This window comes from Monomorium pharaonis, chromosome 5, assembly GCF_013373865.1.
Source record: "Monomorium pharaonis isolate MP-MQ-018 chromosome 5, ASM1337386v2, whole genome shotgun sequence".
NCBI lineage: Eukaryota > Metazoa > Arthropoda > Insecta > Hymenoptera > Formicidae > Monomorium > Monomorium pharaonis.
In genome coordinates this window covers 2,867,269-2,881,863 of record NC_050471.1, presented here as the reverse complement: position 1 = coordinate 2,881,863, position 14,595 = coordinate 2,867,269, and the positions used below count along the sequence as shown (strand labels likewise).

The 14,595-nt window shown below is 50.5% G+C and overlaps 1 protein-coding gene and 1 long non-coding RNA gene across 5 annotated transcripts in view; one reads left to right on the top strand and one right to left on the bottom strand.

Moving 5' to 3' along the window:
* Positions 1 to 5,702, bottom strand: part of LOC114254980 — a 65,203-nt gene extending 59,501 nt beyond the window's left edge. For all 3 annotated transcript variants that reach the window (XR_004963530.1, XR_004963532.1, XR_004963531.1), the window contains exon 1: positions 3,855 to 5,702. This is a non-coding gene — a long non-coding RNA (uncharacterized LOC114254980). The remainder of the gene's footprint in view (positions 1 to 3,854) is intronic.
* LOC105828179 (juvenile hormone acid O-methyltransferase) overlaps positions 1 to 14,595 on the top strand; it is a 72,438-nt gene that overhangs the window by 48,889 nt on the left and 8,954 nt on the right. The gene's annotated exons all lie outside the window — the stretch shown is intronic.

Below are 14,595 nucleotides of genomic sequence, written 5' to 3'. Positions count from 1 at the left end.
TGTAAATCTTGTTACTCTCTCGTCGAATTGAGAAGAGAGGGAATTTTGCAAATTTCACGCGTATTATTGAGAAGTGTCGTTCGCCATCGACGTGGGCGTTCTTACGAAGAGAGAGAGACGTTACATGTAGAACGATATCTTTTTCCTCGACACTTTTTCTTAATCAATTTTCGAGAAAACTGAATTCCGTACCTCTAACGGAGAAGAATAGAAATTATGCGTTGCCAGAGAAAATTACGCCGAGAGAAAATGAAATAAAATAAAGTCTAATTTAATGCGCGGCGACGGATCCATAAATCGCGTCTGTACGATTTCGCGCGGCCTCCATTTTTTTGGCAATCGCGGCCCGCGTTGCAAAATAAACAGCTTGCCGGTCGCGGCGGACGACAGAAATAATTCTCTCGTTAAAACGAGGCGTGAAGAGGAACGGCGTAACTGCGTGTAAGTCCGGTAATGCAAGGTCTATCCCCTCCTCCCCGCCGCTGTTTCGCGGACCTCCATAAGAGGTGCACGCAGAGAGCCACGACGAGGAAGGAGGTTCTCGCTCCGGTATCGATAGGGTATCCCCGGGGCGCTCCCGTGGTTTACTGCGGGCATTACTTCGAGGATAACACCCCGGAATAAAAACCTTTATGACCTTACTTCACTTTCCATCCATTTTATTCCCCCCGCGCGCCCCGGCGTCCATTTCGTACGTATATAATAACGGTGTTACCGCAACCGCGAGTATCCCTCCCCTTCACCTCTCCTCGCCCCCTGCGACCTCCCGCGTCTCGTCTCTTTTTGCAAAATAATTTACGGCAGGAAAGGCGAATTATGGGACACGATCGTTTCAACTCTCCCCGGTCCACACACACACACACACACACACGCACACACACACCGCTCGATTTCCATTTACCCGAGGAATACGCGGTAATAAGTGTAGCGAGGCGCCACGGATTATTCCTTTTTGGATCAGCGACGGATTGCTCGATTACCTTCGCAATAAATTCCTTGAACATTTGAACGATGCAGAATTCACTTGAGCAAAAACACATCGAATTATAAAGAGTTTAAAATATGTGTAAAAAGAGTCAGGAGCCGTTCTCTCTTTAGGATTTTTATGGAAAGATAAATGATCGAATGGCGAAATTATCAAAATGTTAAATAGCTGCTTAATTGTTAACTGACTGAAATTTAAATTTCGATGAAAAGTAGCGAAAGAAATTTACGAAGTGTAAAGGAAAATCTTCTATCTTGTACGTGGAGGCATCTGGAGAGGAGTGGCGTAAAGCATCCAAATGAGACTCGGTCGATACGCAAAATGAAATAATTGTGAAGGTCTTTCGCTGCGGTATTATTTTACATTATAATAGTTAATAAAAAATATTTACATGTAATATTTTTATTAACTATATATATATAACTTTTTATACAAACGAGATAATTTTCTATTCAATTTATAAATTATAAGAATCTATACATTATTAAAGGAAAAAAAACAAAATAAAATGATTCAATACACAAAGTACGAAAAAAACGATACGTTTGCGTTTTTTTTTTTTTTTTTACTTTTGCCCGCTTAATTTCTAAACCATTTATCGAAAGATTATCGGTACCTCGAAACTTTCGTTGAGAAGAAATCAGCTTCGATTCTTCCAAACCATCTCTCTTTCGTGCTATCAGATTCTCTCAGAATAGACGGATAATATCAAATATTATTTGTATCCGTTCTGAGAGAACCTGCAAAGAACTCCCCCCCAAGAACGAGTCGCGAGTCCGTGTCTCGCCCGGAGCGAAGAGACGCCTTCTCATGCGAAAGCGTAGCCTCTCCGAAGTAATGCACGACACGTCGGGCACGCGGGGTGGCCTCTTTAAAAAATAAAGACGCACGCAACACGGCTGCGGTGTTTGCGCCTCAGGAGTGAACACCCCGAAACACCGTGCAATGCGACACGGAAAAAGTCGAGGAGAAAGAAAGTGTTGGTGCGGAGAACGTGAGTCCCTCCCCCTCCCCTCCGGTTCACATACATATCCGAAGACTGGGGAGATGGCGAGGACAGACGGGCGACGCGGGAGGGGGAGGAGGGTGGCGGTGGTCGTCAGCGGCGACGGTTGCCGCTCGGTGGTGCAAAGGCAGACGCCTTCCCCGGGTTTCATTAACCCCACGCATTCATAATCTCGAGTGTGTTGGACGTGCGAATATAGATTGAGATGGGAATGAGACCGTTTTTGTTCCGGCGGAATATTTGAGGCGCGCGAGGCGCCGGACGAGAGAGGGCTCAAAGGGGTGAATCTGAAAACGGAGGAGGAGGAGGAGGAGGAGAGGGCTATCGTTTGCGCCGCGCGCCCGTTGTTTGGCGGGTAAATAGGCAGTCGATTGGTGAAGGGTGGAACGGGCTCTCTCTTTCCCCCGCGCGAACGAGAAAACGAACTCGAGAGGTCCCCGCGCGAACAGCCGCTTTTCGGCCTCGTCGAGTGGCTACGACGGGGGCGACACGCTCTCGAGCGCCTATCCGGCGATCTAAGCAAATTCTTCCGGATTAGATATGCGCTTAATCGACGGGGTACGGGCCATGTAAGTCCTTTGATCTGCGGACAAACAACGATCCGCGCTTCGAATCTTTTGAACCTTCTGCTAAGTGATCTTCAGTAAGAATGTGTTTCGAATTTATAATAATCTTTGAAATATCGTTGTTTACGTCTATCATTACGAAGGAATGATAGAAATGAAGAATGAAAATAATCCGCAGAATATCGAAACGACGCATCGTGTACTTAGACAGGTCCATGACGACGGATGAAAGAAAAGGCGCGCGCGACGGCGAATCGAGCCGAAATTCCGGCGCGCCGGTAACTGGAGCACAAAGTTCACGACACATCGAAGGAAACACGTATACGCGAGCGAAATATCGGAAAAAAGGAGAAGGACGCACAGTATAGGAGATACCTATGGAAAGAGAGAGAGAGAACAAAAGAAGGAGGCGAGGATCGAAGCGGCTACGGGTAAAGCGGAGGAGGTTTGCAAGAGATGAGAGAAAATAGAAGAAAAAAGCGAGAACAGAGACGTACGACAAGAACGTAACGGTCGCTCTCTCCGTTTCTGTCCTCTCCTAGACTTGCATTTGCCATTGGATGGCTCTCGCTCGCGACACGAGAAGCGGACGTCGGGGAGGGGGAGGGAGGGGGTGGCGGAGGGTGGCCACCCCGACGACGCGGGGGGTAGCAGAGGTGAGGCAGGAAAGCTACGACGAGGATGGTTGTGACAGAGAGAGTCAGCTAGGTAGGAAGGGATGGCGGTCGAGCGACGCCGCCACTGACAACGACGACGACGACGACGACGACGACGACGACGACGACGACGACGACGACGACGACGACGACGACGACGACGACGACGACGACGACGACGACGACGACGACGACGGTAGGCTACGCCGGCGGTTGTCGCGAGAGGATCGACGCCACTCGGAGTAGCATCGAGAAAGCGAACGGAACGGAAAGCGGCAAGAGAGAAAACGGGAGGAGGAGGAGGAGGAGGACCGAGCAGAGGAAGAAGAGGAGAAAGCGAGAATTCCGACGAGGAACGAAGAGCGAAAGAGAGAGAGAGAGAGAGAGAAGACGAAGAAGCGATGGTAGAGAACGACGCGCATACGGAAGAGACGCGGCTAGAGAGAGCGAGAGAGAGGGAAGGAAAAGAGAGCGCGAGAAGGAGGGAGGGGTGAAAGAGGGTAAGAGAGGGACCTCGGCTTGGGGTGTGCTCTGTGTGTAGCCCGGTCGATTCAGCCCCGGGCACTCGACTCCAAGCTACCTCTATCTGCCGTATTCCCTCTATTCTCTCTCTCCGCAAGCATCGCCACGGTGTTACCTACCGACCCATCCCCCTTTCCTCCCCTCTACCCTCCTCCCGCTTTTCCCGCAGAGGTCCACCCTGCTGCTACTGCTGCTGCTGCTGCTGCTGCTGCTACTGCTACTACTACTACTACTACTGGTGCTGCTACTGCTGCTGCTGCGGTCGTGACACTAGGTCCCGATACAACTTCCCAACGACCACATTATTCTACCGTACGTCCGTACGCGCGCTACTATCGGCGTTACCAGGCTCTCGCAACCACCGGAGTTAGAGAGGTCGGGGATAACGAGTTAAGAATTCACTTTTGCGTTCGCTACCGCGTTAAAACTGGGCTCTTTGCCGGCCGCAATCTCGAGGAGAGGATTTAATCAGTCTCTCTGTCTCTCTCCCGACTTGTCCATCGTTTTCTTCAATTAACTTAGCTCCTTTCAAACTTTACGACTCTTAGACTGAGAAATTCAGATGGTACCGCGAAAAGAATCTCAAACTATGCTATCTTGATTTAGTATTGATAAAATACGGTGTGGTAAAACTTGTATGAGAAAGTTTCTTCAAACTACCCGGAATTGTCTGCAGCTGCCAGGCTATCGTCCAATGATCGGGGTAACTCGCGACAAAAGCCACCACCTCTACTTGCGAGTCGCCATCTTGGGGGATTCGACGATTTCTGGCGGAGGGTCGCGAGTTCTCCGCGAGGAGGCGGGAGGAAGGGGAGGCGTAAGGACAGAGGGAGCGTAAGAACTACCCGTAGTTCTAGACTCTCGAGGCAACGAGCAATGGCAGTCGCCTGCAGTCAGGCGGGACCGGAGAACCTGTGTCTCCCCCGCGAAAGAGAGAGAGAAACGGAGAGGGGCGGTTCTCCAGGCGGGGGCGTACGACGGCGGCCGTGTTATTTGTACGCAGACGTAAAGCAGCCACCTGGGCCACCACCGTGGCGCGCATTGGTTTCTACGTCTGTGCCGTTTGTCTGTACGTCTGATGACGTCAACCGGCAGGCTCCACCCAAGGTGGTGGTGTGGGCCCCAGGCTGCCACCGCGAAGCCACCTATTCCTACCTACCTCGATCTCTCCGCCGCGAACGGGCGCGAGGTCGTGGAGAGGGTGGCCGTCGTAGTCGCGGGGGGCGCTTGCGCGAAATCGCCGGATCGTTTATTTGTATCTGTCATTGCCGGCTGAGGTGGCGGTGGAGGGAGGACGCCTCTTTCGCTCGCGGAGGAGGATTTCGCTCCTCTCCTCTCCTCTCCTCTTCTCTCCTCTCCTCTTCTCTCCGCCGCCTCCGCCAGTTTTCTTTTCGCGTCTTTCTCCCCTGTTTTTCTCACCGTCGTTTCGCATCGCGAAGATTTCACGAGTACCGATCGACACGCACGTTGCCTCATCGAACGTCTACTAATTCGATTTTATGACGCAACTCGTAGTTTCCTCCCTCTACGAGATTTCCTTTTTCTTCGAGATAAGAATTAAGAAATGTGATCGCGCTAATTCGCTACTTCTTGTAATATTCGTTACGTCGCAGTGAATTAACTAGGTCGATAATCGGGAAGGTTCGCGTTTTGCAATGCAAATTACGTAGCGTCGCGGGAATCTTCGGGAGTGCACGGACGGTCCTCTCGCTTCTGGCTCTGGTTGCACAGCAGCGAATTTATTTCTCGTCTTTCGCGTTAAAACGTTGGGAAACAGAGCACTGCGACAAGCACGCGGTCCGTTCACCGGTCCCGCTTGCGGTCCAGACTAAAGGGTTTTAACCCGCACTTTCTCACCCTCCCTCGGCCTCTCTTTATATCGTAACCCAGCCGCCTTCGTGTCGTCGTCGTCGTCGTCGTAGCCGTTGCTGTCGTCGTCGTCGTCGTCGTCGTCGTCGCGGTGGTCGATGCTCGGAAATTACAAAAAAAAAGATTCCATAAATAAGCGCAAATAAGGGGAGTGCGCCGCTGCGACTTTGAAACGCCTCGTTGCAAACGCCTTCACACGGCGCGAGGTGTGCACGTGTTATTAATTTTTTCCGAATATAACGATCGTGGAAAGGGGGACTGCTCTACTTTGACAAGGGCGCGGGACGAGGAGGAGAGAGTGGACATTTGTGGGGAAAAGAACGAGAAGAAACTCCACCGACGGAAAAATAGCCGGATGAAATTTTCTCTCCTCCTTAATTTCCGTTTTGTGAAAATATTTCCGCGGAGAGTGGCAGCGAAGGCTAGAATCAGCTTCGGCTCGCCTCGTGGTGCGGCGGCGGGCGCCGTTTTACCCCTTGCGATCTAGCGCGGACGCTTTGATGAAACCAATTAGCTCGTTTTTAACGACGCGTCGTACGAGCGCCCCGCGGTTATGGGAGCGCGAGTAAAATGTCAACGCCAAACGGCTCGGTCTTTCTCTCTTTCTCTCTCTCTCTCTTTTTCTCGCTCCTACCGAGTCTCCCCGGCCGAGGCCTCGTCAGGAGGCGCCGTGCACAGGTGTGTTACGGTAACCTTGACTTATAAAAATAAACGGACCGTCGCGTCGATTGACCGTAACGAACGTTTTAATTGCGACCGAGGAGGCAGCCCCGTCGTTGGCTGCGCCATTAAAGAAGAACGCGCGCCCGCGTCGTCGCCACCACGTATAACTTCGATAATTTAATAACGATTATCTGTGATGCGGCAACGCCGCCGTAATTCGATTAAATCGTCGCTCCACCCGAGTGTCAATGCGCAACGTCCTATCGACTGCTTGCGTCGCAAGCGTGTCTCGACCATCAGTACGCCAGTATCCAGCCAGGCTGGAATAAGAGAGAGAGGGGGGGGGGGAGGAAACTGGCTTTAAACTCTGGTTTTATATATATATAATATATATAATATATATATATATATATATATATATATATATATTCAAAATCGAATTTCTGCCCGAGAGATCCGAGGAATGTGTTTCCGCTCGAAATCACAAAATATTACTCGTTAAGAGGACACTCTCGATATTTTTAGTCGTTAAGAACAAAATATGTTTATTAAAACACACTGCACTGAAAGAAACAGTTTCAATAAAGTTTTTAAAAATCTAGCTGGGTACAGATATAAAAATAATTTCTCGAATTATCAAAGTAATTATGAGGGACTTCCGATCGTGATAAGCAATGTTGTAAAAACATTTTGATATAATTATCTTATAGTCTAACAAAATTATTTTCGGATCTGTATAAATCCAGCTAAATTTTCAGATATTTTAACAAAACCGTCATTTACATGTAGAATAAAACTTTGTGGAACCTTGTACAGGAAGGGGAAAAATTCTGTTTAAATTCATTCGGATTGCAAGGAATTCTAAGCAGATTCTTAAGATTTCTCGAAACTTCTAGACGCTTGTTTTATGAACTAATTGAGAAGACACGTCTCTCCGAGGGCGGCTGCGAGAAGTAATCGCACGAGAAACGCGCCCGCCGACGTTACCTTCGTCGCGCAAGAAAAACGAAATTTCTTTTCCGACGCTCCAGTCGGAGCACTCTCCGAAAGAGGCGAGGTAAAAAGTGACCGCTCTCCGTGAGGGAAATATCGTGCTTCGTGCCGAGCTTTTTCCCCGTTCCACTTCCTCCGACCTTCCATACCGGACCCTCTCGCGTCCCTCTCGCTGTCCGCGGCCGCCCCCGTCCAATCTCTCCCCCTCTCCCCCCTTCTCTCCCTCGGATATCGCTTTCTCGTTCTCTCTATCTCTTTTTCTTTTTCCTTCTATCTCTCCGCCGCGTCGTTCTTCGCCGCGTTTCACGAGGCACAGCATCTGCCGGCAGTAACAAAAAAATCCTCCAACCACCCTCGACGATCCTCGGGCAGCCTTAGCTTCGCGCTTCTGCTTCTGGGATGGGTTTCCCTCCGCGAGAGTGGGAAGAGATGCTCGTAGAGAACGGCGGTGCAGAGAGAGAATAGCGACGGAGGGTGGGAGAGAAAGGGAGAAAGAGGAGCAATATATACCGAGTGTAAGGCGAACGGAGCGAGAGTGGGCGAAATAGAGAGATGGAACGACCGAGGAGAGCGAGAGGATGAGGGAGGTCGGATCGGAGGTTCGCGATGGGTGGGCGGCGAGGGGGTTGCGCCGAGGAGTACGGATAGGGCTCGAGGGAGGAGGACGGCAGGGGGAGGGAGGGAGGGAGGACGCGGAGGGTTTAAGTGCCGCCGAGTGTCTACCTCCTTGTGGGATCGAACCCAGGACTCTCCGACTCTCTGTCTGCGTCTCTTTCTCGGATCGAAGCAAGGCGTCCCTCGACCTCCTCCGTGCTTTCTCCGTCTGCCTCTCTTCCTCGCTCCCTCTCAAGCCCTATCTTTCTCTTACTCGGCTCTTTCCCTCTCTGACGGAGCTACATGGCTCGAAGCTGCGCGCGTATATACGCGCGAGTATACGTATACGAACGCGCTCGTCGGCATAGAGAGAGGGAGAAATCCCTCTTTCCCTCACGGATGCAGAGGCACGGTCGTTGCCGGAGGAAAGAGAACGAACATACAGACAGACGCGCAGAGACGGCGAGAGAGATCCCGCTGCGAAATTCGCCGTCTCTTTCCGCCGGGATTTATCCAGCCCTCTCTTCGTCTCTCTCTCCCTTTCTCCTTCACTCTCTCTTCTCCTCTTTATCTCTCTCTCTCTCTCTTTCTCTCTCTATCTCTCCGTCTGTACCACTACGCGCCCGTGTATATACGTATGCGCCGCGCGGGGCGTAACCTACCCCTCTGGCAAACCACACAGCGACACCGACAGTCGGCATATCGTCGTGCCATTGGCCCCAGACGACACTCGGAAACCCAATGGAAAGCGCAAATACGACGCCGACTTCCGGTCCGTGGAAACGAATACGGGAAACTCCTGGCAAATCGCGCAGGACCGCTCGCTTTCCGTCGCGCCGGTTACCCGCCGGCCCTCACCGTCGGATTCGACCCCCAATCTACACGCCGCCTCCACCTGCTCGCAGTCACATCCGAATGCTGGAAACTCCGACGATTGGTCGTGATAACTACCGAATCGCGATTGGTCGTGCTCACTGCGCTTTTCCTCCTTCCGCGAAAAATGGAGCGGACCTCCGATAAGTCGCCACCCTAAAAGAGATCTTACGTGGCGTTTCATATTACGTGGTGATAGCACCACGATGTACAAATATGTTTTGCGTAATTTTTTTTTTACGTAACTTACAGTTTTTCGTTACACTTATTTGCAAGACGTCCTGCAAAAAATTAGTTGCTTCCTCAATTATAAGAGCACAATTTTTTTCAAACTGAGAATAAAGGTCGCGTTAAAATATATAAAGTACTCTCGAGCCGAATACGAGGGATCAATGGCGAGACATCGTGTAGCTTCCGCGAAGACGAAGATCCTGCCAGGAGGTTATCGAGTTCGGGATTAACGGACGGGCATGATCCTGAAGGACCGCCGCAGGAACGGTGGCCATTAATCCCAAGTTATATCGGGAGTAAAGCTCGAGGTTACAACGCGGACGTGGTTGCATCGTCTTGAAATCCATTTCGGCCGGTTTCGCGTGTCTCTCGGTGAGAGACGTAACGTCGCGAGAATAACCGAAGGGCGATAACGGAAGATCTTGCTGAATGAATAATTTGTTCAGATGGGCGAGATGCGCGTCGAAATTATCCCGTATCCCCGGCATGCAGGAACGACATATTCCCGGTATACGATCGATTTTTCGAACGAGATTACGTGCGAGATGTGTAAGACGTTGGAGGTGTTGAATGCAATTGCGTTCCCTATCGATCCCGAAAACAGAGGCTTCTTAAAGAGATGGAGCACTACCTTCGCTCGCACTACAGTAAATGTTGCGTATGAATTTTATCTAAGTTACTGTTATAAATTCATCGGGATCCTTGACAGCAAACAAATAATTTTCACTAATTTTCACTAAGTACGCAATAATTGTACGAATTATATTTATAGAATCTTTAAAAAGCAATATATTTAAATTTTATCTATTTATTTATTTGCGAACGACAGATGCAATGCAAGTAAATGGGAAAGGAGGGTGTACAAATCAACGCCGCAAATGTCGAGGAAATTCGAAATTTCGTCGCAAAGTACGTAAAAAATCTCACGCATCTCAATCCCGATCGTTTTTAATCGGTCCAACTATTCCTCGGCTATTTCTCACGTTGCGTAATTGCGTAAGGCGCACGAAGGGACGTTTACGGATACCTCACGCAAGAGTTACGTTAAGGGTTAAATATCGCCCTCCAGCATCGTCCTACGCGAAAGAGCATACGGCGGGAAAGGGTGGGCGCCTCCTTTTCATCCTCGCGCTTCCTTCTTTCTCGCGAATTCTTGCGGAGAAACGCGAGGGTACGAGAGACGAGCTACGCCATTGGATAATACCGGAGGCCCCGGGTTCTCCGAGGGAACCATCCATTTAAAATGTCTCCCTTAAATCTCCAACACCACCGGCAACCACCGCTGCCGCCACCACCATCTCTACCTCCGCCGCCGCTGCCGCCGCCACCGTCGACTTTCAGTAGTTGCCCCCGCCTCTACCCCCTCGTTCACTCTTGGGCCACCTTCTCCCCTCCTCCCCCCTTTTCCCCGCCTGGACCGAAGTAGGTGCCACCCTCGCGCGCGCTACCGCCGGTTTCTTCTTCCACCCCTCTACTTTTATATCCACCTAAATCCATCCATTTTAAATGACGGATATTTTCTCCTCGCGACTGTATGGATTTTCATATTTTGCGCGAGCGAGTCGCTTTCTCTCTTTCTTCCTCCTCTCTCTCTCTCTCTCTCTCTCTCTCTCTCTCTCTCTCTCTCTCTCTCTCTCTCTCTCTCTCTCTCTCTGTCTGTCTTTTTCTTTCTCTCTCTTTTTCTTTCCCTCGCTGGCATTTTAATAAAAATGGAAAGAGAGAAAGAAAACGACGGGGATTGGGGGCTCCGCGAAGAGCTGCGAGGAGATAAATCCCCTTCGCTCCGTCATCACGTTCACCTTGCAAAAGCGTTTCGCGTTTCCGGAATATCCCTGAGCGGAATTCTAAGGTGAACTTTCTATCAAATTTGCTGGATGGCCATCGAAAGATACTAATTACAAAGAGTGAACGAAAGAATGAACAGATCTTAATCTTTGAGCATCTTGCGCGAAGGTACAAGTGTCCAATTTTACGTCATTATACACATTTGTATAAAGTATCATTTACTAAGTATCCATTTAATATTCTAAAAAAATGAGCATTCACCTAAGAAGCTGATTCTGTTGAATTCTATCGGCGACCTCATCGATTCGCTCGACGCAGTAAAATCAGTCGTATTCCTGGAGCTTAAAAGCACAGTGGAAAAAATCAGTCATCGTAAAAGGACGAAGGAGAGAGAAAGAGAGAGAGATAAAGAGAGGAAGAGAGCGAGAGGGTAAGAGAGGTTACTTGCGTCAGAGCCAGTTATAAGCTTCGGAGATCATGGAAGACAACGAAAGGGGGCAAGAGGTGGAGCAAGCAGACGACATGTATTATTGATGTGCCTGTGTCGCCGGCAAGCCTCTACCTCTCTTCTCTTCTCTTCTCTTCTCTTCTCTCTTACCCATCTCTGCCACTCTCCGCTCTTCCGAGTATCTGCGCCTTTCCCTCCCGCCTCGCCCTCCTCCCAAACCCTCCCCGCCCATTCTCCTCCGCATCTCTCTTTCCCCTCTTGAAAACACCCGTGCGAGTCTTCCAGTTTCCGATACATTCCGCCAGGAATCCCAGCCGTCGTCTCCGTCACTCGATATCTCTCGCGGGCACGCACACGCGTGCACGCTCGACAAAATCCTTCCCAGTTTCCGCGCGGGGGATGGGAATTCAATCTCATATTCTCATCGCGCAATTAACTCTCTCTTTCCTCTCTTCTCTCTCTATCTCTATCTATCTTTCTCTCTCTTTGCGCTTTATTCGCGCGAAGAAAGTGCAGGGTCGATCGATCGCGTTTTTTACATCTTCTGTTTAGAATATCATTTGACGAGAAGAAAGACTCTGTCTCCCCCCCCCCTTTTTTTTTAATATAAAAACGGTTGCGCGTTAAGATCGCGGTCGAGCCCCGAGCTCGTTTGACCGCTCGTTCTCCCGAGGGCGAGAGAACGCCGATGCCGGGATTGAAACCGACCGAGGATGGATCTGCAATAATTGCAAGTCGAGTGCATTATGCACGGTCGGCCGAGTGCGGAAAGAACGTCATGCTCCCACCGATCGACCGCTCGTGAGAAAGAAGGAGAGAGAAAGGGAACGCGTTCGGAGCGGAGACGCCGCCTTCTTCCATTAATCTCGCCGCAATCGAAATTAGCATAATTGACGGAGCGGAGAATAGCGGCCTGTTCGACTCCGAAACGCCATCTCGCATAATCTCACCATATATCTCACTCAGTGTTTTCCGATAAAGCACGCATCCGCGAAAGAGGACCGTCGTCCCGATAATATCCTCTCCGAAATACTCTAGGCAAATAAACGAAATCTTCGAGGGAGGAGAAGCGTCCGCGAGTTCGTCGCGTGTCGATTTGCTGAGAGCCACATTTGCGCTCTCTCTCTCTCTCTGTCTCTCTCTCTCTCTCTCCCTCCCTTCCCTCTGAGTCGCGAAAATATGCGCGTCGTTTGTATTCACGCGCGGAGAAACTTAAATTGCCGCGATTAAACTCGACACCACGCGCGCGCGCGCACGCGACTGGAGATTAATGAATTTTCGGAAGCGTAAAATCTCCCGATACTCTACTACTCGTGGCGATGTTTCCACTCTCCACGCGGATCGATCTGCGAATTTCGCCGCGCCGCAGGTTCGACTGGTTTTAATAAACGAGCGCGCGAAGGGAATGCAGATCGCTCGCGCGAGATATATAGGATAGCTAACACATCTCTCGGTGGACCGCGGGAATAAACCGACGGCTTTTTCTCGCCCTCGTCCGTCCCTTTTTCTCTCCCTTTTCTCTTCCGCCGTCGTCGTCCTCGTCGTCGTCGTCGTCGTCGTCATCGCTCTCTCTCTCTCTCTCTCTTTCTCTCTCTTTTTCTTTCGCGCGCGCATCTCCTTGAGCAAGACGTATCGACGCGGATTTTTTTCCGCGTCAGTCATTTATCAAAGCCCTTCGTTCTCGGCCGCACCCCACCCGGCCGATACACGCGGATCCGGCCGAAGGATTTAGGCAAAGAGACTAGACGCGGAGGTGGAAAAGGAAAGGGAGGAACGTGGCCCTTCCTCGGACCACATCCGGCAGTATCGAATCGAGACGCCTCAGGATCCCCGGATCCTCTCCCGCCCTTTCGTCTGTTATTAGCGACGACAAGGAAGGACGACGAGTCGCGAAATAGCAGCGAGCGCTTGTCACCCGTTCTTTTTCCAGCGCGCCAGATCTTTCCGCCTGTGACGAATAATGGCAAAAATACACACGGGCGTATCGGATAGTGCGACGTACGTAGACGTGCTAATTAAGGGCGAGGCGTTAATCCTGAAAAAATTCGACGGCCGCGTGGTGCAGCGTTCCCAACGTTGGCCCGGGCAATTTTTTGCCCGGCCACGTCCTCGCACGCAACCTTTCCTCTCTCTTTCGAGAGAGAGAGAGAGAGAGAGAGAGGAGGGCCTCACTTCCGCCCCGTCCTCCGCCGTCTCCCCCGTTTCCCCTTTGCAAGTGCTCGATCGAGTATCGGATGCTTGTGGTTTTAGCGCGAGCGCGAGCGGAGGAGACCGACGACGCCACGGAGGTAAATCCTCCGCCAACTCGGCGACCTACAACACGCGCGCGAGACTCACACCTGCCCGATCCTCCGTTTCCAGAGAACGCACACTTGCCGTACGCGCGCCATAGTGAAATCTTGCGGGGATTCAGATTATTTCGGCGGCGTTCGATTGGACGCGCGACGCGGACCTAAACGCGCGTTCAATAAATTTGCAATGATAATTGTGTCGATTCGTTTCCCTTGATTCGATTAGGTTCCCTTATCGTTCCTTTATTGTTCCTCTAGCGATTTTCTCCAACGTCTCCGACGGTTACGGTCTTATGCAGCGATCGAGGACGAGCTGGGAGCGGCAACATAATTTCACTCTATCGTAAAAAAAGGCGAGCGCGGCTCGGCCGGCGCGTTAAAAAAATTTACAGCGAAGACTTAGGCGCGTAGGTGGCGAGTAATCTGATCGAGCGCGATGAAAATGACACGTGACGGCGACTGCTGCTGCACCAGCTGGACCAGCGTCGACGTATCTTTCTATCTCCCACTCCGTTTCCTCGCGGGTCTTGGCCGCTTCCGAGCTTCTATAAACTCCGGATGGCGGTTGCGTGAACGCGGACGCGCGAGCGCTGCAGGACCTTTTGTTATCTCCTTTGAAAGAGACGCGAGTGCATATTGCATTACCTCGCGCAGAGAGTAAGGAAAATGGAGACGGACGACGGGGAGATAAGGGAGAAACAGAGAGGAAACGAGAAAGAGAGAGAGCGAGAGACGTGACGGAGGAGGACAACGCGGGTCAACCCGCCCAGTTTCATAAATATTTTCCGTACGGGCGTCGCCAAACTGATTTACAGTAGCTCAAGTATACGAGACGTAATGTAACGCAACGTAACGAGACTCGAACGTTACCTCTCATTGCGTCGATCGTCGCAGTGAAAAATTCGCCAAGTAGTCTGTACCATATATGGGGAAACCGAGCTGGGAGTTGACTTTTACTGATGTATGTGTCACATTTCAAAGTATTGCCAAAAAGGTTAAAATTTTACAGATTTTGTTCTATTGTTACGTTTAAAAATTTGATTGTGATTTTCTTATTAGTCTAAAATTAATTAATTTTTTATTCACTCTTGATTCTTATGTAAAATCGAATTT